This window comes from Solanum pennellii, chromosome 10 (assembly GCF_001406875.1).
Source record: "Solanum pennellii chromosome 10, SPENNV200".
Taxonomy (NCBI): Eukaryota; Viridiplantae; Streptophyta; class Magnoliopsida; order Solanales; family Solanaceae; genus Solanum; species Solanum pennellii.
Window position 1 is genome coordinate 29,387,486 of NC_028646.1, and position 22,241 is coordinate 29,409,726.

The window sequence follows — 22,241 nt, forward strand, 5'->3', positions numbered from 1 at the left end:
GACGGTCCGTCACGAGGTCCGTCGACTTAGACGCATTTTGACAGATTTTCAGTAATTAGAATCCTTCTTTTATTAGGTTTTTGTTTCTATTTTATATAGTTCGAAAAACCTCGTTTTTGGGGTTAGACTTTTTGGATAGTTAGACTTTTGGAAAATCTTTAGTTCTCTTGCTTAAGTATTGAAGGATTAATTTCAGCAATTGTTACACTTCTCCTGGAATTGTTTGTTGGTGCTTTTGTTGATTAATCAAGTGAATTTCTGGATTTTATTCTTTCTCATTTAAGTAAGTACCTGAGTTCTTATATTAAAGATATGAATAGTGTGATTATGACCATGGGTAACTAAACTCCATAACTAGGGTTGTGGAAACCATGGGTGAATAATGAGACAAAATCTAACTAAAATAACAATTCTAGAATAGTGTCTTGCATGTATTGATAATTCTTTCATTTAGAAGTCTTTTTAACGGATGGCCAACGTTTGAACTCGCCTTAATGCTACTTTCCATACCAAGGAGGTAGATAATAGGAAAAGAATTATCAACATAGATTTAGTGTACACTATCTAATAGGCTAGTGTCGGTTGGTACGAGGTAATAACTTAGTCAAATATCCAATACAATGCTTAATATAAGGTAAAGGTAAGAGTTATTATAGCAACACACGTAGCCGGACCAAGGTGCGGAGTGAAATTTTCTAGATGCCGGACCAAGGATTTAGAGATACATAACTTATCACTTTACATGCAAGATACTAGGAAAGAATTGTTATAGTTAGAATTATCAAGTTAGGAACATGTGGGGAACAGTTAAGCCCTAATTACTTTTATTAATTAATTAAGCTTCGAGATTTGAATATGTTAGTTGTTTACTTTAATTTAGTCAATTAGTTTCATTAATTTAGAAATAAAAACCCCCTCTTTTGTCTTTTGTTTTCTAAAGAAGTAGTTGACTAAATAATAGTAATAATAGAATAAAGTTAAGTCTAAACTATTTTCCTCGTGGGATCGACCCCAACCTCATTAGTTGGGTTCTTTACTTGATACGATCGCTTTACTTCTTATTTGAGAAGTAAGTTTGAGCGTATCAAATTTTGGCGCCGCTGCCGGGGAAAATAGCTTTTGGATTAACTTAAACTTATTACTAAAGTTTAGTCAATATTTTCTCAATTTTACTTTTCTGTTGTTTTTGATTCTTGTAGAACTAACTTCCTTGTATGCCAAATACACGGACAGGAAGAGAACCCTTGTTTCCCTACGACCACGAATTAGAGCGTACACTACGCAATATGAATCGAAACTTCGGTATTAACAATGATGATCCAAACCAGAACATCCCAGCTCCAGTTGATGTTCATGGTCAGTTATTACCCGATGATCCTGGTGAAAATCAACAAAGGGGACAAAATCCCGCTCCACGCCCTCAAGAATACTACCGATGTTATGATAACATTCCAGACTCTGATGGGCCACTTGTCTTTCCCCCCTCTTACACAAGGCCACACTTTTGTGGTAACTAGTAGTCTGATGCAAATGCTCATTGCTAGAGGTTTGTTTTCAGGGCTACCTTCTGAGGACCCACATGTCCATATAGCTAAGGTAAGGGCAGTGTGTAAAAGCTGTGTAGGAAGGCCTGATTTGGATTTTGATGTAATATGGCTAATAGTATTTCCTCTCTCACTGACGGGAGAGGCTGCTATTTGGTTCACTGAGCTCCCTTATAACTCAATTTTCTCTTGGAACCAACTAAGGGAAGTTCTTTTAGCACGTTACTACCCGGTCTCCAAGAAACTATACCACAAAGACATAGTGAAAAACTTTTTGGCACTACCAGGAGGTCAGTTAGTAGTTCTTGGGATAAATTCACTTCATTTTTGAAAAGTCTCCCCAATTACCGCATAGATGATGAGTCACTGAAGGAATACTTCTATCGGGGACATGATGATAATAATAAAGCGGTATTGGATATTATAGCGGGTGGTTCTTATGGGGAGTGTCCTTATGCCGATATTGCAAAAAAGTTAGAGAAAATCTCCCGGAATAATAAAGCTTGGAGTACTAGGAAGTCAGATACTGGAAGAAATACCTTCGCAGTGCAATCTAAATACAACCCAGCCACAGATGAGATTCGTGAAGAGATGGCTGAGATGAGAACTGAGCTTGGGTTGGTATTAAAATATGTCACTGGGGGTGCAGAAAATATAAATTTTGTTAACTACTTGTCTAAACCACCACGACTAAATGATGAATGTTATTATGAGGAGGATTCCTATGCGGTAAATAATAAAACGGGGGTTTCCGACCGAATGCCCAAGGCTCAAATCATGAGAATCGGCACCAGGGTCAAGGAGACCAAGGTCGAAACTGTGGTAACTATAACCGTGAGGGTAATTATGTCCGAGATGGAAATTACAACCGCGACAACAACTTCAACAGAGGTAACTATGGTAACAGAAATGATAGGAATGGCCCTATGTTCCTTCTCAAAATCGTGAAATTGCTCCTAGGGATGGTGGAGGTAGTATGGCGCGAGTTGAGGATATGTAGCACAAAATGAGGAAAAGGTTCGATACTAGGGATGAGCACACTAAAGAGTTAAGGAGTGATTTAGCGGGTATTGGGCAGAAAGTCGATACACATGCAATATCGATTAAGCAGCTTGAGTTGCAAATGGCCCAATTATCTGCGACTGTGAACACGCGGCAACCGGTCACTCTTCCTAGCAACACTATCAAAAATCCAAGAAATGATGGACACTGTATAGCAATCACTACTCCGGGTGGTAAGCAAACCATTGACCCACCTATGCCGTCTAATGAGAAAAAGGTGATAAAAGATAATGATAAAGTGGTAGAGGTTAGTAGTGAAGTAGAAGATAACACTGGAAAAGATGCTGAAGTGCCTAAAAAGGTAACTCCCATGCCTAGACCACCACCCCACTTTCCTCAAAGATTAGTGAAAAAGACCGAAGATGGTAAATATCGGTGTTTTATAACAATGTTGAAGCAACTTTCTATCAATGTCCCTTTTGTAGAAGCTCTAGAACAATTGTCCGGTTATGCCAAGTTTATCAAAGATCTGGTTATAAAGAAAATATCAGTCACTTTTTAGGATGATGATAGAATGCAGCATTGTAATGCTATTGCTACAAGATCTCTAGTACAAAAGAAAGAAGATCCGGGTGCGTTCACTATTCCTTGTACAATCGGGTTATTACATTTTGCGAAAGCATTATGTAATATGGAGGCAAGCATAAATCTCATGCCCCTTTCGATTTACAAGAAGTTGGGTTTAGGTGATCCAAAGCCCATTGCGATGCGGCTACTGATGGACGATCGAACAGTTAAAAGGCCTATAGGGATACTCCGCGATGTGCTAGTAAAAGTGGAGTCGTTCATATTTCCGGCAGATTTTGTTATTCTTGATTGTGAAGTCTTGAAGTGCCTATTATTCTTGGGAGGCCATTCCTTGGTACGGGTAGAGCCTTAGTTGATATGGAGAAGGAGCAGATGAAATTTTGGTTGAACAATGAAGATGTGAACTTCAACATTTGTAGGTCCATGAGGCAGAGTGATGAGATCCAATCGGTATCTGCTATATCCTACAAAGTTGGAGAGGCATCCGAGACACAAATAGAAGAACGTCTAGGTGTAGAAGAATTAGCGGCAGTGATCATGAATTTTGATAAGGATTGCATTGAAGATTATGGGTCATTAGTTGTGGCTCTTTATCATGGTGATGTTCGGTTTAACCCGAAGATATATGAGTTAGACATGAAGAATCGCGAGTCTCCACCCGCAAAACCATCTATAAAGGAGGATCCAAAGTAAGAACTAAAAGCTCTCCCACCTCATCTCAGGTATGAATTCTTAGGAAATGGTGACACTTTGCCGGTAATCATTGCATCAGACCTGAATGAACAACAAGTTGAGAGTTTGGTGAAAGTGCTAAAAAGGTTCAAAAGAGCTATTGGGTGGATTATTGCGGACATTATTGGGATCCCTCCTGGTATTTGTTCTCATAAAATCCAACTCATGCCTGATCATAAGCCAAGTATTGAGCACCAGAGATGCTTAAATCCACCTATGCAAGAGGTCGTGAAGAAGGATATCAATAAATTGTTGGATGCCGGAGTAATATATCTGATCGCCGATAGTAGTTGAGCTATGCCCTGTTCAGTGTGTACCTAAGAAAGGGGGAATGAATGTGGTCCCCAATGAGAAAAATTAACTTGTTCCAATGAGACCGATTACTGGATGGAGGGTGTGTATGGATTACCGTAAATTAAATGCACCGACCGAAAAAGTCCATTTTCCTATGCCCTTCATTAATCAGATGTTGCATAGACTTGCCGGAAAAGGGTGGTACTATTTTCTTGATGGATATTCGGGGTATAATCAGATTTCTATTGCACCAGAAGATCAAGACAAAACAACCTTTACTTGTCCATATGGGACCTTTGCATTCAAGAGAATGTCGTTTGGGTTGTGCAATGCACCCGCCACATTTCAGAGATGTATGATGTCGATATTCTCCGACATGGTTGAAGATACTATTGAAGTTTTTATGGATGATTTTTCTGTGGTTGGTGAATCATTCGAGCGGTGTTTGAGCCATTTATTTGAGGTCCTTAAGAGATGTGAAAACTGCAATTTAGTACTAAATTGGGAAAAATGCCACTTCATGGTGAAAGGTATTGTTTTGGGTCATAGTATTTCAGAAAAGGGCATAGAGGTTGATCGAGCTAAAGTCGAGGTAATAGAAAGACTTCCCCCACCTATCTTTGTAAAAGGTGTGAGAAGCTTTCTTGGGCATGCAGGTTTTTACAGGAGATTGATGAAAGATTTTTCAATAATTGCGCATCCGTTGTGCAAACTGCTGGAGAAAGATTGTAAATTTTATCCATATTAATCATCTTCTACTTCCATGTTAATCACCCAAATAGAATCATGTTGCTTGCAAGACATTAGAAAGCCTGTGATCCAGTCCATATTAATCATCGCCTACTTCCATTCAAGAAGTTCAATATTTTTAGCCTAACCTCAGGGCCTTTGGTGTTCTACTTTAACTTGCAGGCAATTCGGGAACTTGGCAACAAACTCACAACACCCTTCTTCAATCCTTCCCAACAATAAATCTCTCTCAAATCCTGGTACATCTTTGTGGAACATAGATGGATGGAATATCTGGAGCTATAAGATTCCTGCATGATCCTTTCTAGAAGTTCGTCCACCTTTGGTACACACAATCTACCTTGAAACATCAGCAAAACATCTCCCCCTTGTTCAAAAGCTAACACTCTTTTCCTATGAACATTCTCCTTTAAATTAAGAAAAATGGGGTCTTGGTCTTTCTTCATTTTCACCTCTGACACTAATGATGACTCAGCCCAATGGTTACTACTGTACCTCCTTTTGTGGAATCCATAAGTCTGGCTCCCAAATGTGCAAGTCTATGCACATCTTTAGCTAAATCCTATTTCCTTCTTCAATATGGGAAGTACATCCCAAGTATAACCTGCTTAAAGCATCGACAACCACATTAGGTTTACCTGGGTGGTAAAGATTTTCATGTTGTAATCCTTGAGTATGGTTATGTGTTGTTATGTCTAGCTTGGAATTGAATTGTTTCTTGATTTGTATATGTGCATTTATATATAATGCATATATGATGGGATGCTTGGCTAGAGTTTGTCTTTTAAGAAGTGTTTAAGAAGGTGTTATTCGAGGACGAATGTTTCCCAAGTGGGGGACATTGTGAGGACCCCAAAATGAATTAGGTGAATCTATAGCCTAACATGTGTGTCATGAGTTAATAAGTTCTTAAAATGATGCACATAAGTGTTATAAGTCATCTTGAAGAGTTTGGAAGAATTTGGAAGAGAAAAGTCCAAGACGTCCGTAAGCTAGTCTAAGTTGAGCCAGTGTGTCAAAGAGTTTTGTGGAGGAGTTTTGGGGTAAATTGAGTATCGAGGGTTCCCGTACGTAGAATAACATATAAAGGGTCAAAACATTTGAGTACGACCCCTAGGGACCAAACTAAAGGTCCCGAAGTGTACCCAAACGTACTCCAAGAGAGCTGTCGGGCAACCTAGATATGGAGGCTGCTGCGCGTCGCGTAGCCAGTACACACAGGGAAAAATTTTCCCTATGACAAGGAGACATCATGAACTATTCTGTCTCAAATTAATTTCCAGAACCAAAAGGTGTAAGTGACCCCACGACGCGCAACGACTCCCTAGATTTGGTAACGTCGTTTTAAAGTCAAATTAGAGTTGGTTAAATGGTCGATTAGGTGCAGAGGTCTTTTGGGCACTTTAGTGATTAATTATTTGTGGTTATTTTAGGGGTTTGAAGTGTATTTAAGCAGTTCAATATCCATTTAGACTCTAGAATTAAAATAAAAAACCCCTCCTTTCCACAAAACTCTCTCAAGAACACCATTGAAGAAGAAGAGAAATTGGAGGCAGCTTGTAGGACGCAATTAATGATGGTTTCAAGCTGGGTTTAAGAATATAATTTAAGGTATGTGAAGCTTATTCATCCATTGACTCTTCCATCCATGGAGTTCCCCTATTTTCTCCTCAATTGTGAATCCAAAATACCCCAATCTAGAGAGGGTTGTTACTGTATTGTGGCTAAGGCTTTATTGTGATACCAATATAGTGGATAGCATTCAATTGTGTTCATCTGAATTTTATGTGTTTTTTCATGAGGTTTTCATGGTGATTGTGGTATTTGATGTTTAAGGTGATCATGGTGATTTTAGTCCATTAGAGGCAAGATGACGGTTCTTTATTGAATCACCTAGATATGAATTGAACTAGGCCTTATTGATCTTGGATGGTCTTAACTTATAAAGTTGGAATTGAATCTATGGGATCATGTATGCCTAGACGTATCTTTTAATGATCAAATTGAATGAATTAATTTGTAATTATACACGGATAATGATAAATTAAAGTCAATAATCGACTATAGGGCTGGTATGTTATTAATGCTAGGGATTTGGGGGTTTTGTCATTGTGAAGGGATTGTGATGATATTCTCTTATAATCTCTAATGAATTAAGTGATTAACATATTATGACTGATTTTTTTTAAAATACTGGATAGCTCAAAAGTGAACATGCATACTGAGAATCCGACTTTAGTTGTGATAATTATGCATTGATAACTGAGGCTTGTATAACTAGATAACTGAAAAATCTGACCTAGCATGTATAATTCAAGAACTAAAGAAATAAATAGTTAGGGTTCTGAAATTAACGCAATAATCAGAGTATTAACATGGTAATCTTATTTGGAACATATAACTAACGAATTCATGATATTCTGTTAAAGTTCTAGAAACCCTATGTCTAATCATGATATGAGAATCAAGAATCTGACTGAAAACTAGGGAACCATTGGGGGAAAAGGAAACCACTAGTAAAATTCCACATAAATGGTGATGAAATTCACGAGGAAATATTTAGATTTCGGGACTGGAACTGATGGAATCTTGCTGCATTCTTGAACTAGGGTTCTTGATATTTTTCTCCTTTCTTGATTCTAATTTTCTAAGTTTCGATTAATTATTTGACTTGGGTAAGTTTTAGTTATGTTTCTATGCTTAAACTGACTATAATCTCATGATTTAGGGTCAAAATGATGTATCTTAGGGGCAAAACGAAGTAGGAAAAGACCAAAAAAAAAAGTCTGAGTAAATTGTTGTCATAGCAGTCAACGAACGGATTGACTGGTCGTCATTTAATTGACGGTCCGTTGTTTGAGTCTACTCTACAGACCTTCACTTAAACAGACATAACTTTTTACTCGGAGGTGTGATTTTAGCAAACCTTTTGGCTATGGAAAGATAATTCAATTATCCATCATATCATAGGTAATATGATACCTAATTAATTTTGTGCTAGGAGTTATGACCATTTGAATTTGATTGAACAACATTTTCCCGCTAACTAGCTGCTATCCTTTACCTACGGTCCATAGGTCCATCTACGGACTGTACTGGTCAATCGTGGTTCATGTCAGAGGTTGGGTAAATGGTGCCTTAATCTGCGAACAAACACTATGGATCGTAGTCTGACTTACAGATCATAGGTCTGTCCGTGGATTGACACTTCATCAATTTTTCTGAGCTGAGTTTGGGAGGGGTTGCAGTTGCAATCTACGGACCAATAGTACAATGCTATATTGTGATTATCAATTGCACCTTCAATTTTTTCTGAAAAATTGATTTTTTGTCCGTTTTGGATACAGGGTGTTACATTATCACTCCCTCGGGAACATTTTTCCTCGAATGAAGACTATACTAACTTAAATAGAGGGAGAGAGCTGCAATCTCTACCACTAAACACTGTGAATAGAGTTTCTGAATAAATTGAGTTCTAGGAACATGCAAATACGTTGAAAATTCAAGTACAAACTGAGGGAACATAGTTCTAAGTCTGAATGCACGCATGAATGAGTGAAAAATGGAAAAGGAACTATTATCTCAAGCTGGAGTAGAATCGTATGGAAAGAGGTGAGGATACTTGGCTTTCGTGGCTGCTTTTGCTTCCAAAGTAGCTCCCTCTACGGACTGACTCTTCCAAAAAGTCTTGATTGATGCGGTTTCATTGTTTCTCAACCTTCTAACCTAGTCAAGAATCTCAACTGATACATCCTCATTTGAAAGATTATCTTTCACCGCCACACTCTCTAATGGCACTACAAATGTTGGATCAGCCACTTACATCTTCAAGAGTGAGATGTGGAAGACTGGATGCACTTCTACTAGTTCTACTGAGAACTCTAACTCATATTCCACCTTGATCTTGTAAAGGCTTACATATGTAGGAATGAGCTTCCATTTCTTACCGATCTCATCACCCCTTTCATAGGTGACACTTTCAGGAAGAACCCAATCATAACCTTGGAACTCTAGTTCCCTTCTCCTTAAATCTGCATAAGATTTTTGACGACTCTAGGCTGTCGTAAGTCTCTCACTAATCAGTTGCACTTTCTTCATAGCATAAAGGACTAAATTAGTTCCTATTAAAGTTGTTTCACCTACTTCAAAACAACAAATAGGAGATCTACATCTAGGCCCGTACAAAGCCTCATTAGGGGCTATCTGAATGCATGAATGGTAGCTATTGTTATTGGCTGACTCAATAAGTGGAAGCTGATCATCCCAACTACCCTTGAAATTTATCACACAGGCTTTCAACATATCCTCTAGGGTATGAATGGTACTCTCTTCCTTTCCATCCATCTGCGAATGAAATTTTGTGCTAAGATTAACACGAGTACCAAGACCTTTCTAAAATGACTTCCATAAATCAGTGATAAATTGAGCACCACTATTTGAGATGATGCACAAATGAACCCCATGAAATATGAATATCTCATTAATGTAAAGGTTGGCATAGTCCTCTCCCGAATCTGTAGTCTTAACTTCCAAAAAGCGAGAAAACACTGTAATCCTATCAACTATCACCAAAATGGAGTCTTGTTGTCTGCGAGTATAAGGTAACCCGGTGATGAAATCTATATCGATCACTTCCCACTTCCAAGTGGGAGTGTCGATCTGTTGAGTCATATCCCCTGGTTTATGATGTTCTAGCTTGACTTGCTGGCAATTGGGGCAGTTACTAAAAAAATATTCTACATCCCTCTTCAGACAATTCCACCAATAGACTTTCCGCAGGTCGTGGTACATCTCAGTGGCACCTGGATGAATAGAATACCTTGAGTTATGAGCTTCTACAAGTATATGTTGTATCAACTCACCCACATCAGGAACACAAAATCTACCTTGGTAGCGAAGTACACCATCCCTCCCTTAGGAGAAAACCTCAACTCTTTTTTTATGCAACATACCCTTAAGTTCAAGAAAGATTGGATCACTGTCTTCCTTTTCCTTTACCTCCACTACCAGAGAAGATTCTGCCCCATTCTAAAGTATTACACAACTGTCTGATATGCTCATAATAAAAACTCTAATGCGAGCAAGCCTGTGAACATCCTTCACTAGTTCCTTCCTTTCTTCCTCAACATGGGCTACAATACCCATAAATAATCTACTAAGAGCATCGTCCACTATATTCGCCGTACCAGGATGATAATGCACACTTATATCATAATCCTTAAGGAACTTAAGTCACCTTCTCTGGCAAAGATTCAACTCTTTTTAGGCGAACATATATTGGAGGCTCTTATGGTCAGTGAACACATCTACATGAACACCATAAAAGTCGTGTCTCAAGATATTGAGTGTAAACACCACTGCTACAAGATCGAGGTTATGAGTTTGATAGTTATTCACCTGCACCTTAAGTTGTCTGGAAACATAAGCTATAATTTTATCTCTCCGCATCAACAGAACCTAGAACAAATCTTGATGCATCATAATATATCACATAACCATTTGAACCTTCTGGTAGAGTTAACATAGGAGCTATAGTCAATTTTGTTTTCTATTCTTCAAACCTTTTCTCACAATCATCTGACTATTGAAACTTGGCCATCTTCTAGTCAACCTAGTCAATGGTGAGGTTATGGATGAATGTTCTTCCATGAATCTTCTGTAGTAACCCGCTATAACTAACAAACTTCTAAAATTTGTAGAAGAGGTAGGTCTGGTCCATTGTTCCAATGCTTCCATCTTCTGTGAATACACTCGGATCTCTTTGCTAGATACAATATGACCAATGAAAGCAACAGATTGCAACCATGACTCATATTTTCTAAACTTAGTGAATAACTGGCGATCTTTGAGAATTAGCAGAACAACTCTCAAATAACTCGCATGTTCTTCCTCATTGCTAGGGTATGCTAGGATATCATCAATAAAGAAAATAACGAACAATTCCAAGTACAGTTTGAACACTATTCAACATGTTAATGAATGTTTTAGGAGCGTTGATTAGTCAAAAAGACATAACTACAAATTCATAATAACCATACCGAGTTCTGAAGGCTATTTTTGGAATGTCACTATCTCTGACACTGAGCTGATGATAACCCGATCTGAGGTCTATCTTTGAGAAATGACTAGCACCGTGAAGTTGGTCAAACAAGTCATCAATCTTGTTGATGAGATACTTATTCGTGATTATAACCTTGTTTCACTGTCTGTAGTCAACGTACATTCTTAAAGAACTATCTTTCTATTTTAAGAACAACACTGGTGCACTGCATGGGGAAATACTAGGTATGATGAAGACCTTATTTAGAAGGTCTTTCAACTGATCTTTCAATTCCTTAATCTTTGATAGAGCCATTGTGTAAGGAGGAATAGAACTAGGCTGGGTATCTGGAAGGAGATCAATTCCAAAGTCGATTTTCCTTTCAGGAGGAACTCCGAGAAGATCTTTTGGAAACTCACTGAATACTGAAAGTGACTCACGAGTTGAAGTTTCAGAGCTAGAATCCTTAACCCGAACTAGACGACAGAGATAGCCCTTAGAGATCATCTTTCTAGCCTTAAGGTAAGAAATGAATCGACACATACACGCTAAGATAGTACCCTTCCACTCTAAGATTGGTTTATTTGGAATTTCAAAATGAATAATCCTAGTTCTACAATCGACTGAGGCATAATAGGAATGTAACCAATCCATTCCTAGAATTACATTGAAGCCTACAATTTCTAACTCTATAAGATCGCTAAGGTAACTTTCTAAGATACACTGACAAGGATATTTTTGTATACTCCTGTAGCTATAACTAGGTCACCGACTGGACTAAAGACTGAGAAAGGTTCTAAGAGAGATTCTGGACTAACACTTAATTGAACTACTATGTAAGAAGTTACAAAAGAAAGAGTAGCCCTTGGATCTAACAGTGCATATACATCAAGGTCAAAGACTTGTAATGTACGAGTGACTACATCAGGGGAACCTTATTGATCCCGGTGAGCCTGAAGAGCATAAAACCTATTTTGGCACTAACTGCCACCTTTTCTAGGTGAGTTACCTTGCTGAGTCGGGCGATTTGCTGGTGCTGCTGAAGTTGTAGACTGAACTCTACCATTACCTCCTCCTTGACCTTGTTTAGAAATACAATCCCTTAACTTGTGACGAGAGCGACTGCACCCAAAGCATCCTTCTTTTCCTGCGAGGCACTCGCCTGTATGGTTTTTACTACACATAGGGAAAGTTAGGTAAGTCTTGGTGCCTGAAACAATTCCCCGAGACCAGATCCTGGTGCCCTAACCTTCTGATCATACTTGTTCTTGGAGGACGGAACACTAGCTAATGAAGGGGCTGTGGTTGAAAATTTTTGTTGACTCTGCGAGCGATTCCCACAACCCAATTTCTTCTGAGAATAGTCATATTTCTCAGTACTATCCTTCTTATTCTCCTTGGCCTTTTCCCTAAGCTTATCACCCTCAACCTGCTGAGCATGATTCTGTAAGATCCCAAAAATGACTTAGGTGAACTAGAGCCTAACATGTTGGTATTGATGGTCTAAGGTCCTAAATAGGTTTATTATATGGAATAGAGGTAGTATCTAAAGTATTAGGTGCATTGGAAGTCAAACATCAAGGGACGACCAAGACATTCGACGACTAAGTCACCTATATGCCTCATATGTGATTTTATATGTTTATGTGTGATTCACGAGGTTTTAAGGTACTTAAATATGTTTTATACCATGTATAGGCAGTGTGTCGAGTTTCATGGATTTTTGAGGTCAAATGTTCAAGAACTTCCATGACGTTCAAAAGATGTGCCTTGAAGTGACCTTGTGTGTCTAGGCATGTTTCATCGAGTTTTACGTGTTCGTTTTAGACAAAATTTATGTGAGAGGTTATAAACTATTAGAATATCGTATTTATAATGGAAAAATCCAGGAAATTATCTCCAAGGACCATCCAAGGGTCCTTGAGGAAGGACCTAAGTTGGTGGCCAAATCTGCCAAAAGGATGTTCACCTACGGAAGCCAATCGACGGCCAGTGTCATGCTCGACGATCCGTGGGTTAAAGGCGTGGGTAGATACTTATTCTGGGTGGAAAAACTACCTGTTCCAAGCCACTTAACCCTTCGATGGTTGCCAACACAGCCCGTAAGTGGGCTTACGCCCCGTCGATGGGGAAGTCGTCTATGGGCTGTCCCTGCGTGCAGTTTCACTGCCAAGCTAGGGGTGAATTTGTAAATTCACCCCACTTACAAAATAGACTTTTGAAGTTCCTAAGGGGTATATTGGGTATCTTAAATGTGTATATAAGTGTTAAACACATTGAAGACTTCATTCTTCAAAATCAAATTCCCAAAATCCCTTGAGAAATCCCAAAGTCTCCATTGAAGTCCAAAATCAAGGAAGAGATTGGTGTGATGTTTTGACTAGAAATTCTTCATAAAAGTGAATAATTAGCTTCATCAAGGTATATATATGGATCCTTGAAACTCTCTTCATCAAGGAGACCCAATTCTCAAGATGTTTTAAAAGTTTCAAAGTTGAATTGTCCAATTTCATGATTCTACAACGGGTTCTTGCATTAATGATTTCTAAATATTGAATAATAGTTAATTTATGTTTTATGCATGGTTTTATCCCAAATTACATATGAATCCATGAATTGGATGAACCCTAGTTTATGACTATGTTTTTGGGTTACTTGATATTGATCTAATGTTGATTAATTCTTATGTAGTTCTTTGTGGGCTATTTATTGATGTAATAATTGTACTAAATTGATATCTAGATTGTATAGGATTTATTAATTTACATTGATTTAACCTTTTTCAATGATTATTGTAGTTTTTATGTTTAATTGGTTGTTATGGCCTTGGGTAAGGGTTTCGTGTTATCCAATGGAGTAAGTTGATGATGTGGGGGTATGCTGCCCTTTTTCCAATAATTTAATATTATTTATACTTCGATTCTATTGTGATTTGTATTGTACACTTATTGTGGAGGTGTTATGTGCTTTACTTGCAATTGACGTGGCCTTGTCGGCGTTATTTTATGCAATATGATGATCTTGGCCTTGATGACAACTACTTGAAATAATATGAATATTTTTGTAGTTTGATTATGTGAATCATGACAATATCTATCTACATGTGAAGTCATATATGTATTCTTCAATTCATGTTATCTTAGGTGACCATGTTAGCCTATGCCTGTAACATTATGTGTTTAGTGTTCGAGTTGAGTCTTGGTTATTCCTACTTGGCTATATGAGACTATGTTGATTAGATTTTGGGTAACTTGATATTAATCTAATGTTGGTTATGGCCTTGGGTAAGGGTTTTGTGTTATCCAATTAAGTAAGTTGACTTTGGATTGAAGTGTTTAGGATGATGTGGGGGTATGCTGGCCTATTTCCTTTAATTTGATGTTAGTTATATTTCGATCCTATTGTGATTGGTATGGTCCACTTATGGTGGCGGTGTTATGTGTTTTACCTGCAATGGATGTGGTCTTGTCGACATTATTTTAATCAATATGATTATCTTGGCATTGTTGACAACTACTTGAATAATATGACTATTTTTGAAGTTTGATTATGTGAAGCATGATGATATATATCTACATGTGAAGTCATATATGTATTCTTATATTCATGTTGTCTTAGGTGACCATGTTTGACTTTGTCTTTGACATTATGTGTGCAGTGTTGGAGTTGATTCTTAATTATTCCTACTTGGCTATATGAGTCTATGTTGATTAGATTTATGATCTTATGATAGTATATAGGATGACTTGAAGATGTTAGGGTTGTTTCTTGGTGCTTCTAGAATGACTTTCATTGTTAGTTGAAAGTGAAGTATGTAATGTCTTGTCTTAGGTTGACTTGTGTCCCTTACTTTATATAAGTATGATTATGAATATGTGTTATCTTTATTTAGGGCGTTAGAACTCTTAGTTTTGAATGTATGAATGACATGTGACCTTAATGAACTTAAGAGTCTTTTATGTGAAAAGCTTGACTTAGTGGTAATGTTGAGATTGTTGAAGTTGTAAGCCGTAATGGTATCTTTATAAGTAAAGAAAATGATAGACGTAAGGTTAATTGGATCGAACGACATCATATTGATCCTTATGAAAGTCAACATGAGCTTCTTATATCCATTGGAAGGTATCCCTAGTGGACCTTCTTTGGTAGGGTAAATGTGATTGGCTTATGAATTTGTTATGGAACCCTTTTATGTGAACCTAATGTGTGAATTACTCTATGAGAAAGAAGGCTAGCACCGAGTGAGTATGGTAAGGGGAAGTAGTTCTAGCTAAAGAGTGAGACTAGATTACAAAGTATACCCTTCATATTTCTTAACCATGTGCCTACATGGGATGTGTCTAAGTTCTACCCTTGGCAAGTAGAACAACCTCATCGGAGTAGGATAGAACTCATGCTTCCATGTCTTGCTATCACGGTCTATGTCGGTTATATCCTATTCTAATCATATGGAATACCTATTAGCATTAAAGAAGTGTATGAGGTTTAGGTGGTGGTATGGGATGCTATCTAGACATCGCATAATAGACTTTAAAGGTGTTATTTGGAATTCCTAAGTCTTGTCCAAGACCATTACTTGATGTCCTTTATGTAATGTGTGAGTCTTAATGAACTAATGAATTAATGACTTAGGTTATGAAGTATGTAAATGACGAAGTACCTAATCTAAAGTGACTTAAGGATTCCTTAGCTAAAGTGTGAAGACGGCATAAGAGATGATCTCCTAATGTCTTATCTTTGGAAGTCTTGAGGATGACTCTAGTTAGGGAATATGTTTTGTGTTGTGGACATGATCTAAGCCATATGTAGTCTTAATGACTATTAAGGTAATCTTGGAGAAGTAATTATGGACATTATCCTCTTGATTTTGCTTAAGTAGGTATTTCGATTGCTTTAGGAAGGAGAATGTCATAACATCTATGTGTTGGTGTGTTAAGTGAGAAAGATTCTATTCTAGGGAGTCTATAGGATCTCTTAATTGTGTGTATAAGGGATTGTATGGGCGGTCACTTAACAACTCACTCAATTGAGACTTAGAGTCAACTTTGGTAGAAGAATCTTACCTTGATTGTTATGATGCTTGTAAGTGTTTATGTGACTTACTTTAAGTAATCTTAAGGGTCGTTTAGGCACATCTAGAGAGGGTGTATGAGCGGTATCACTTTCTGTGACTTAAGTGAATCTTAGGATAGATTTTAGTGAGGAATTACATGCTAGAACTTGGTTAATGAAAGGAAAGATGATTCACTGTAAGAGTGAAGGAATTTACTGTAAAGTGATTCGAGTTCACTGGAAAGTGTCCTCTAAAATTGTGATATTTTGTTTAATCGTTTTTTGATGTGTTTCTTAGTTGTTAAATGTTGTTCTTATGATTATAATATGATTTTGAAATGAAAAGATGCATACTTCCAATAAAAGTCTAGTTTCATGATTTTTATGGATAATGTCAGACTTAGTACATGTGGTTGTACTAATTTCATGATTTTATCTATCTATATAATTCTCGGTAGGTGAGGAGCTTTGAGAAGTGAAGACTTATACCTTAGCCTTGTTAAAGAGAAGTTGAAGTATGTCCTAACTTGACTCGAGGGCATATATGTGTTTTATGTTTTCCATTTGAAGTGTTGTAATAGACTAAGTATTTCTATATTATCTTTTGAAGTATGGACCGTGTCCCAAGTATTCTTGTGTCTTAAGATGATGAGATTGAGACTTAGTGTGTCCTATTTCTTTATATGAAAGAGTTTTCAAGCACTATGTTATGCTTTGTGAAAACTTTTAATTCTGCACTACTTTCACTATGTTTATGCGATGAATGATATGAAAGGGCTTGTACAAGACCTCCGAGAGGTAGAGTTTGCCGGTTACAATCCGAGATTGTGCCCTAACTTCTAGGGTGTGGTTTTGGGATGTCACAAGCTTGGTATCAGAGCATAGGTTTGTGAAAGTAGTATTAGGAATCGAAAAGTGTCATCAAGTCACGTCTAGTGGAGTCTTGACCATCAGTGTGAGTCACGACACATCTATGGGTGAGAGGCGATAGGACGATAGTGTTTCCCTTCTTTTCTGCTCCTATGTCATGCGGTAGAGTTGAATTTATGATTACCCTTTTGAATGTGTTTCCTTGTTTTTCTAGGAGATGAATACTAGAAGGATGACCGCAAGAAGGTTGGAAGAGGAGAGGATGAATAAGGAGATTCCTCCTCAATATGAGCAAGTTGAGCAAGTTCCTCAAGATGAGAAAGGTGTCCAATGTGCCTAAGGTGCTCAAGTGCCTACCCAAGGTGATCATATTCCTAATGTGGAGGGAGGTAATGAGGTTCTGGTGGTTCCCACGGAATTGACTAATCAAGAGATTAGAGAGGCTTTGCTTGCTTTAGGTGAGCCATAACTACTCAAGCTAATTTGAGTATGATGCCTAGGGAGAATATGGTGGAGAGAACTATGACTTCTAGGTTGAGAGATTTTGTGAGGATGAATCCTCCAATCTTTCTTGTCTCTAAAGTGGGGGAGGATCCAGAAGAGTTTCTTGATAGGGTGTATAAGGTGTTGAGTGCTATGGAAGTTACATCTAGGGAGAAGGCAGACTTGGTTTCGTATAAATTAAGGGATGTTTCTCAAATATGGTACACTCATAGAAGGATAATAGGCGTGAAGAATCGGGTCCTATTGAGTGGGAAGAATTCAAGGAAGCTTTTATTAGTAAGTACTTTCCGTGATAGAGGAGAGAAGTTAAGGTGGAGGAGTTTATCAATCTAAAAAAAGCCAATATGAGTGTTGAGCAGTACACTTTCAAATCTCAACTTTGTATATGTATGCCCCTTCTCTTGTGTCTAATCCAAGAGATGAAATGAGTCGTTTTGTGATGGGGGTAGCCGACTTAGTGATGGAAGAATGTCGTACCGCTATATTGCTTGATGATATGACCCTAGATAGACTCATGGTGTATGCCCAATCGATTGAAAAGTCTAAACTTAGGAGGATGGCTAGATGTTTGGAAAGGAGTTGTGCTAATAATCAAGACCAAACTGGGTTTAAGAAGAGGGCTCAAACTCAAGAAGAACCTAAGAGTGCTAAGGTGAAATTCAAGAAAGGAGGTGGTTCTCAAAAGGTCAAACCTACTTGTGCCAAATGTAGCAAGAAACATTATGGTGAGTTTCTATTGGGTACCAGGAGTTTTTTTGGTTGTGGTAAGGAAGGACACAAGGTTAGAGATTGTCCTATGATTGGTTCTAGAGGAAGAGAGGGTAAGCAAATTGCTCCTTGTATCTCAAAGGATTATGCTCCAACAAAGAGGCATTTCTATGCACTCCGGTCTAGAGGGGAGAAGCCAGATGAGAATGATGATAATGTTGGGAAGTTCTCTTTATCTTGTTGTAATATCAGTTCCTTCTACGTAGGGGAGTATGGTTAGTAAATGGGATATAATGGTATAGAAGCATGTTGCATGTGCATGATGTTTTGGAGTTTTGTTGAAATTGAATTTCATTAAATTCTTACATTGTGTATTTTATGAAGTTATGATTATGTTGTAAGGTATGTTTATATGATGTTACTTTTCATATTAGCATGTTTATATCATGAATTTCCCAAAAAAACCATTTTTGAAAAATTTGGTAAAATCACTATAGCATGGAAAACTCCTCACTGTAAAATTTTGAAAAAGTTGACTATTTGATTCTTTGGTCTAAAATTGTTTCAATATGGTTATCAATGCTGTATATAAGTATGACATCGAATATAAAATGAGTTTTTACTATTTGGAATGAAGCACGTGAGTTTTTGTAACATAATGAGTGTAAATCGTTTTCTAGTTTCTTGTTGTGTTGTCAATTTCTTTACTATGTTAAATTGTTGTTTTCTTCTTGGATATTTTTTGTATGTGATGGTTATTAAATTCTAGATGAATCTCGATTCTTTGAAGTGCCCGGAGAGTGGCAAGTGTCATTCGAGGACGATTGTTGTCCAAGTGGGGGCGATTATAAGACCCCAAAAATGATTTAGGTGAACTAGAGCCTAAAATGTCAGTCTTGGTGGTGTAAGGTCCTAAATATGTTTATTATATGATATTGAGGCAGTACCTAAAGTATTAGGTGCATTTGAAGTCAAACGTCAAGGGGCGACCAAGACGTTCGACGACTAAGTCACCTATGTGCCAAATATGAGGTTTTATGTGTTTATGTGTGGATCATGAGGTTTTAAGATCCTTAAATAATTTTTTATAGCATGTATAGGCAGTGTGTCGATTTTCGTTGAGTTTGGACGTCAAACATCCAAGAACGTCCATGACGTTCGAAAGATGTGCCTTGAAGTGACCTTGTGTTTCTAGGCTTGTTTCGTCGAGTTTTACGTTTTTGTTTTAAAAGAAATTTAAGTGAAAGGTGATATTATCAAACAACATCATATTTGGGTTGGAAACGTCCGGGAAATTATCCCCAAGGACCACCTACTGGTCCTGGAAGAAAGACCTAAGTTAGTGGCAAAAACTGCCAAAAGGCAGTTCACATACGGAAGCCAATCGACGGCCAGTGGCCCGGTCGACGGTCCGTGGGTGAAGCGAGTGGGTATAAAATTTGCCTGGGTGTCAAAGCTACCTGTTCCAAGCCTCCTAACCCATCGACGGTTGCCAGCACAGCCTGTAAGTGGGCTTACACCCCGTCGATGGGGAAGTCGTCTGTGGGTTGTCCCTGCGTGCAGTTTCACTGCCAAGCTAGGGGTGAATTTGTAAATTCACCCCACTTCAAAAAATAGACTTTTGCGGTTCCTAAGGTATATATTGTGTATTTTAAATGTTGATATAAGTGTTAAACACATTGAAGACTTCATTCTTCAAAATCAAATTCCAAAAATCCTTTTAGTTATCCCAAAGTTTCCATTGAAGTCCAACATCAAGGAAGAGCTTGGTGTGACGTTGTGAGTGGAAATTCTACATCAAAGTGAAGAATTAGCTTCATCAAGGTATGGATATTGAACCTTGAAACTCTCTTCAACAATGAGCCCCAATTCTCAAGATGTTTTCAAAGATTCTAAAGTTGAATTGTCAAATTTCATGATTCTACCATGGGTTCTTATATTAATGATTTCTAAACATTGAAAAATGATTTAATTGATGTTCTATGGATGATTTTAACATAAGTTACCTATGAACCCATGAATTGGATGAACCCTAGTTTTTGACTAAGTTTTTGGGTAACTTGATATTAATCTAATGTTGATGAATTCTTATGTAGTTTTATGTGGGATATTCATTGATGTATATATTAGATTGATGAATTCACATTGATTAAACATATATCATTGATTATTGTAGTTTTTATGTTGAATTGTCGGATATGGCCTTGGGTAAGGGTTTTGTGTTATCCAATTAAGTAAGTTGACTTTGGATTGTAGTGTTTAGGATGATGTGGGGGTATGCTGCCCTATTTCCTTTAATTTGATGTTAGTTATATTTCGATTCTATTGTGATTGGTATGGTCCACTTATGGTGGCGGTGTTATGTGTTTTACTTGCAATTGATGTGGCCTTGTCGACATTATTGTATGCAATATGATTATCTTGGCATTGTTGTCAACTACTTGAAGTAATAAATCTATTTTTGAAGTTTGATTATGTGAAGCATGATGATATATATCTACATGTGAAGTCATATATGTATTCTTATATTCATGTTGTCTTAGGTGACCATGTTAGACTTTGTCTTTGACATTATGTGTGCACTGTTGGAGTTGATTCTTAATTATTCCTACTTGGCTATATGAGTCTATGTTGATTAGATTTATGATCTTATAATAGTATATAGGATGACTTGAAGATGTTAGGGTTGTTTCTTGGTGCTTCTGGAATGACTTTCATTGTGAGTTAAAAGTGAAGTATGTAATGTCTTGTCTTGGTTGACTTGTGTCCCTTACTTTATATATGTGTTATTATGAATATGTTTTGTCTTTATTTAGGGTTTTAGAACTCTTAGTTTTAAATATATGAATGACATGTGACCTTAATGAACTTAAGAGTCTTTTATGTGAAAAGCTTGACTTAGTGATAATGTTGAGATTGTTGAAGTTGTAAGCCTTAATGGTATCTTTCTAAGTAGAGGAATGATAGACCTAAGGTTATTTGGATGGAACGACATCATATTAATCCTTATGAAAGTCATCATGAGCTTCTTATATCCATTGGAAGGTATCCCTAGTGGACCTTCTTTGGTAGGGTAAATGTGATTGGCTTATGAACTTGTTATGGAACCCTTTTATGTGAACCTAATGTGTGCATTACTCTATGAGAAAGAAGGCTAGCACCGAGTGAGTATGGTAAGGGGAAGTAGTTCTAGCTAAAGAGTGAGACTATATTACAAAGTATGCCCTTCATATTTCTTAACCATGTGCCTACATGGGATGTGTCTAAGTTCTACCCTTGGCAAGTAGAACAACCTCATCGGAGTAGGATATAACTCATGCTTCCATGTCTTGCTATCACGGTCTATGTCGGTTATTTCCTATTGTAATCTTATGGAATATCTATTAGAATTAAAGAAGTTTATGAGGTTTAGGTGGTGGTATGGGGCGCTATCTAGACATCGCACAATAGACTTTAAAGGTGTTATTTGGAGTTCCTAGGTCTTGTCCAAGACCATTACTTGATGTCCTTTATGTAATGTGTGAGTCTTAATGAACTAATGAATTAATGACTTGGGTTATGAAGTATGTAAATGACGAAGTACCTAATCTAAAGTGACTTAATGATTTCTTAGCTAAAGTGGGAAGACGGCATAAAAGATGATCTCTTCATGTCTTATCTTTGGAAGTCTTGAGGATGACTCTAGTTAGGGAATATGTTTTGTGTTGTGGACATTATCTAAGCCATATGTAGTCTTAGTGACTATTAAGGTAATCTTGGAGAGGTCACTATGGACATTATATTCTTGATTTTGCTTAAGTAGGTATTTCGATAGCTTTAGGAAGGAGAATGTCATAACATCTATGTGTTGGTGTGTTAAGTAAGAAAGATTCTATTCTAAGGAGTCTATAGGATCTCTTGAGTTTGGACGTCAAACATCCAAGAACATCCATGACGTTCGAAAGATGTGCCTTGATGTGACCTTGTGTTTCTAGGGTTGTTTCGTCGTGTTTTACGTGTTTGTTTTAAAAGAAGTTTATGTGAAAGGTCATAATATCAAACAAGATCGTATTTGGGTTGGAAACTTCTGGGAAATTATCCCCAAGAACCATCCACTGGTCCTTGAGGAAAGACCTAAGTTGGTCGCAAAAACTGTCAAAAGGCAGTTCTCATACGGA